Source organism: Akebia trifoliata, chromosome 7, assembly GCF_017979445.1.
Source record: "Akebia trifoliata isolate Shusen 1 chromosome 7, ASM1797944v1, whole genome shotgun sequence".
Taxonomy (NCBI): Eukaryota; Viridiplantae; Streptophyta; class Magnoliopsida; order Ranunculales; family Lardizabalaceae; genus Akebia; species Akebia trifoliata.
Genome location: NC_141381.1, coordinates 4,218,163 through 4,224,775, shown reverse-complemented (window position 1 = coordinate 4,224,775; position 6,613 = coordinate 4,218,163).

Genomic DNA, 6,613 nt, shown 5'->3' with positions numbered 1-6,613 from the left:
AAAAAACGGCAATTTTTTTAAGGGAAGAAAAAAAAAACGTTTAAAACTGAGATTTTTTTGTTTTTTCCTTTGCAAAAACATCGTTATTTCAATTTTTTTTTTTTTTTTTCACAAGAAAAAACAAATTAAGCACTTTTTTGTTTTTTCAATGTGGGATTTGACATAATAAAATTTGGTGATTCATAAATGTAAAAATATGGGATTTGATGATAATAACTTGATTTTATGAATTTTCATTAGATATATATTTTTTTTCATAACTTTTAATATATTTTTCATCTTCTATTTTTATCGTTTTTTTCTTCCACATTTTTTTTAAAACATTTTTTTCCAAAGTTTTTCCTTGTTTATTATTTAAACCCGTACTTTGAATTTGTGACTATGATGGTGGGGGTAATTACGAGGGAATAACACACTAGTATTTTCAAGGAAAAATCATTTTCCCATGCATAATGTTTCAAAATTTCAGAAGAAAAAAAATTATTTACTATTTTGAACCATAGAAACTTCCTTTGTTTTTTTTCCCTAAATAATAGTCTACAAGACCTTCAAGGGAAGGTTGGAAGATAAAAGTGCAAAAGGTAACCGGTGCATTCGTCAAGCCGAAAGGCATGACCAAGAATTCATACGCGCCGTATCGGGTTGAACATTTAGTTTTTGGCTCATCTCCATCGGCTATCCGCACTTGAGAATACCCTGATCTTAGATCCAGCTTTGAGAAATACTTGGCGGATCCAAGCTGATCGAACAGGTCGGCAATAAGCGGAATGGGGGGGTGGATCATGGGACATATGTAAAAACAATGATTATTCAAAATATGGGTTAGAGGTTTTGGATTGAGCTGATTTTTTGTGAGGATGTTCTCTATGATGATAAGATAATTCTTACAAAAATCAGCTCAATCTGAAACTTGTAAGTCCATTCAAAAGTGGTTTTCAAATTATTGGTAAAAAATTGACGGTCCACATTCTAAATCACTTTTGATGGGGTTAGAAGTTTCAGATTAGACTGATTTTTTTAAAGATAATCTTCTCGTCATAGAGATCATCCTCACAAAAAATCAGCTCAATCCAAAACCTCTAACCCATATTTTGAATTTTTATTTATTATTACATTGTTTTTACATATGATGTCCCATGATCCATCCCCAGAATATATATATAAGCATGACATATGTGAATTTTTATTAGGCAAAATCCAACCATTAAAGGGGTTGACTAAGATTTTGAACCTGATTAGCATCGAGTCATTTATTACCCGGCCAACCTGGCCCATTCTTATGTCGGCCCAAGTTAATCCCTAAATGCTTGTTGTGGTTCAATTGAAAAAACCCTAATCCAATGCTAATTGGTGAAGCCTTTGTTAGAAAATTATTTTATGCTTGTTGAAGTTAATAATTATTATTATTTAACTTCCTTATTGTGGGGTCATATGGATAACATTTTTGATGATCTAACAATATGTTGAGTCATTCACATCACGATGATCATTTTTTTATTGGTAAGTATGTTTTTAATGAATCCAATAACTCGGTACCCATGGGAATTGAACCCAAGTCTCTGGTATCATCAACCAAAACTTTACCAACTAAGCTAGTTGGCACACGCACATCACGATGATCATTATTGAAAAATCAATTCTTTCTAACTATATACTTATATAAAATCTGACTTAAAATAATTGATTAGCAAAATTTTAACTTCAAATCATTTTTTCATCACTTTATAAATGTTAAAAATAATTGATTTTTTCTAGCATAGTTTCCTAGGTATAAACAAAAAATTGAACCATTTTATTATCTTGCATGATATTTATAAGGATCATAAAAGTAAGAGAACAAATTGAAAATAAGATGATAAATGATTAAATCCTAATTAAGTTCAAGGCCTTAACTCTTAATTTTTAGATTGGGCAAGCTGAGTTAGTAAACTAACCTGTTCAATTATGAGTCCTACGAACATGGTGAAAAATAATATTTCCTATTATCTTAGAGTCTATGTTCACCAAAAGGTGAAGTGGACCCAAAATTTTCAACATTCTAATGAATTGTAACATGTGAGGTAGCTTATTTGGGCCTTTAATCCAGTCAATGTATTAGTCTGTTTAGGAGGCCTTTAATATATGCCTAAAGCCCAACAGTCGGATGTAAAAGGTCTAACTCGAGACAATCTGATCAGCTATTTCTCTAAATAGTTGACGAATAGTAAAACCTAATGTGGGTCTTTGCTAATTTTGAAGAATACAAAATCATAAGACAAGTGAGTAAATTTTTAGTATTGATGTGCCCGTTTCAAAACTTCTAACCCTATCAAAATAAGTTCAAGAATTATAAATTATCTATTTTTTTAAAACCAATTTTGATAGGATTAGAAGTTTCGGAATGGGCTAATTTTAAGTGAGGATGATCTCCAGACGATATAGATCATCCTCACAAAAAATTAGCTCATTTTGAAATTTTTAACCCATATAAGACAGAGAAATGGCTATGGTGTTTGTTGCCCTTATTAATTCACGAATGCTTTTATAATTACTCTTAGTAAAAAATTAAAAATTAAAAATTAAAAAATCCAAGGTGGGAAATTGCACCCATGATTTAGCCCTTGCTTTTAAGATTTTTTTTCTATATTAGATAAAACCAAATCATGTCATCTACCATGAAAACTGGGTTTGGTCATGGGTACCCATCTCAAAATACGTACATATCTAAAATATCCTTTAAAAATGCACTTTTGGATTTGGTTCAGATGGAGCACAAATTTACTCATCCACAAATATGATAACATAATGTGTGATAATTTAGAAAGAGAACTTCTATTAACACACCAACTTTTACTTATACACAACAATCTCTATGCAAATTGTTATTAAATTTTAGAAAGATTTATGTATTGTAAGTAAAAGTTGGTGTGCTGATAGAATCTCTCTCTCAAATCAAGAGTGGATGTGCCAATAGATTCTCTTTGTGCTAAGTTGATGAACCAATGACATGAAATCATGTGTATTGAAAAAGCAAGTGTGATTGGTTGGTGGAGAGAAAATTTATGAAGAGTTCCGATTTTTAGTATCTTTTCAATACACAGAGATATCATGCCTAGGGGTGCAACTTAATTCAATTCAAACCGAGAACCGAACAAAACCGTGCAATTTGGATTGGTTTAGTTCGATTTAGAATGTTTCCGATTCAGTTTCGGGTAAAAAAAAATGAAAAACCAATGAATTCGATTCGATTCTCGGTTCAGATAATATAAAAAACTGAACCACTATTAATATAAAATAAAATATTAAATTTATAATTGATTTTTAGTTTTTTACAACACCTAAACCCATTCGATATTTCGGTTCCCACTTCCCTCTACTCTCTCTCTTTCTCTTGTCCCTTGCAGCGAACGTTCGGCTGCAAGCTCAATTTCAACTATTGGCGATCACCCCTCCCTCCCTCCCTCTCTCTGTCTGTCTCTCTCTCTCTCGTCTCTTGCCATTTTTTCTACAGTGCAACTGTGGTTTGCATTTCTACTTCGGAGATCGACTATGGGCTGCATCTTGTTCTCTCTCTCTCTCTCTTCCTGAGGTAAGGTTGCATCTCTCTCTCTAAGCGTGCGACAGCGGGCGTGTGATTGGCTGGCTACAGGTTACCTCTCAACTCCGTTGATCGATGGGTCTTCTCTCTCTCTCTCTCAGCTTGCGGCTGCTAGTACCTTTCATGAAAATCCATTTTGTTTTAAGATGGGTCTGGGTTTTTGTAGTTTTGGAGAAAAATTACTTTTTTTGATAATTTTTAGAAACCTATTTTTTTTTTAAATTAATCTAATTTTTTTATGTGATCTCATAAATTTATTTTTGGATTTTTAATTTTTCAATTTTCATAATTCATGTGTTTACATAATTTTATTAATAATTTTTTTTTTACAACCCATGGAACCGAACCAAACTTAATTAAGGTCGATTTGGGTTGGTTCGACTCTAGATCAAATCGGTTCGGTTCTAGTTTTTATATAATGGAATCAACCTTGATCGATTTGATTTTGATTTTGCTCTAAAATGAACCAAGTTGCATCTCTAATCATGCCATCAATTCATCAATTTAGCACAAAAATTTCTTAACAACAAATTCGTACTCCAAAATCAATCATGACTACCCCCAATGTTTACTACTCATAAAGAGTGGTGCACATTCAACTCGTGTGTTACTTGGGCTTTATTCATTTATCTTCTAACCCTTTTAAATAATGCCCTTCAACTTTATTTTTTTTCTTCATTTTTCCTTTTTTTTTAATAATACATTTTACAATTTTATTGTCTTTCCTCTTGTACTCCAATGGTCCAAAATCCTATAAGAGGAAAAAAAAAAAGAAATATAAAATATACACTTAAATTAAAAGTAATTTAATTTTGGCTTCTTGTTCTTTGGTGCATTTTTTGGGGTCCAAAAACGGGAATCTGACCTCCAAACAAACGCAACCTTAGTTTTTAAAGATAAAAATTCTGGGGATATCTCAAATGTAAGTGAAAAAGTAGGGTGTAACACTAAATTATTTAAATAGATTTATATGATTAGTTTTCATCTCCATAAATAGCGACAACTTGGACATCAGACTTCAACTACGTCAGCATTTCATCAGCAAACGTAACATATCAACTTGGGCCCACCAAAATTGAATAGTACGAGAATCTAATAGACCAAGACCATCTTTATGACATAACCACAAATCTGATCCGAATGGGTCAGACTTGACCCAAGATCCGCTGTAATCCAAATCAATACTTAGATCATAAGATTAATGCTAATCAATATCAGATTAGGTTCCTAAGATGTCCCTAATTTTTGAGATGTAACTTGAAAAGAGTGATTCTATTGCCACACCAACTTTGTTAACGCCACCCCAATTCATATGTAAATCACCAAGAATAAACATACATATTGGGGTGGTGTTAGCTAAAGTTGGTGGAGCAATAAAAACTCTCCTTGATAATCCATTTAGTATTTTTATTTTATTTTTAAATTTTCAACCAAATACCCAACGCCATAAGAAAAGCTTCAAAGTGCCTAAAATATTCTTTCTCACTTTTTTCTTACCTCAAGTGAGTTTCTCCAAATATCATTCCAATTCATTTCGACAATTTGTGATGGTATACTCATATTTTTTAGATTTAAATATAATTTTTGAGTCATTCCAACGATTTACAATGAAATATACTCAAAAATATTCCAAGGATTTAACGTAATTTTTTATTTGAGCATTTGTTTCTCTATCATTATATATGCATTTTTTGATATTTCATTAAGATTTTACTAAGTGGTGAACTTGCTACCTTTTGAAAAGTAACATATTCTTAAATTTCGCAAATTAGCAAGTTTATTGCTTTAAACAGATAAAGCAGCTTGCTGTCCAACGATGAATTCGCCACTTTTCAAAAAGTTGTGTGCTCGTCGCTTTGCAAAAACAAAAGCAACGAGATTGACACTTAATAGATATTTACAAATTACCCAAATTACAAATATAATAATAAAAAATTGTAGTTCGATGAAAAACACTCAAGTCAAAATCTTCGAAATTATAAGTACGTTGTTTTTCGTTTGTGATTCACTGTCACAAATCATCAGAATGTATTGAAAGTTACATCTAAATCTTCATAAATTATGAATATGTCGTTCCCCATTCGTCATTTGTCATTATAAATCATAGAAATGAATTGCAATAACCATTGAAAAATCTCAAGTATAGTAAAAGATGTAAGAAATGGTAGTTCATAACTTTTCTTAATGTAAGAGGGAATAAAAAACCTTATCAAGTTATTGTCAAGATTTTGGGGCATTTATAAAGAAAATCTTATGTTAATAGAGGGAATTTAGATACAAAACCCTATATTATGGTCCACGATTTCCAACAAGAAATGAACCAAATCCAATACACGTATGGATCATGGTTTTTTTGTGTGGGCATAGGATCCGATTCAATTCGTTATGTAACCAACATGGTCCCCATGGATCGACACGGATCCAGCCCGAATGCCACTTATTGGATTGTGGATTGTACATCATTTAATACGAAATAAGGGGCCCCATCCGGATGCTGGAGCTCCGATTCCGAACGAGGTAAGGTGGACCCAATTGAATGAAAAGTCTGGATGGGGCCCACTTTAGGGTGACTTGATGGGACCAATAATTGAGGATTACTATACTCACGTGGAAAGAAGGATAAAGAATATGATTGATGTCGCTATAAAGTGATGTTTGACACACTCATCTCTATTTTTTCGGTGAGTATTTGGATGGTATTGGCAAAAGTTGGTGTGGCAATAGAAGTTCTCTATATTTAGGGTCAAGTTAATTAAACAGTTGAATTTTTCTCAATTATGATACGAAACACACTAAAATAAAGAGAGTTGCTATTGGCACCCGAACTTTTATTTATTACACAACAATTTCTTAAATTATTTATCACACCCATTTAAATATTAAAACACACTATTCAAACATTGCACAGGCTTGGCTCAAATCGGTATCACAAAACATTACTCGTACAAACTTCAAACAATTTCATAACAGAATTTGAAGAAGATTTCATGTAGATTCTCCATCAAGTTCATCTGATGATCCGAACAAATACTCCAA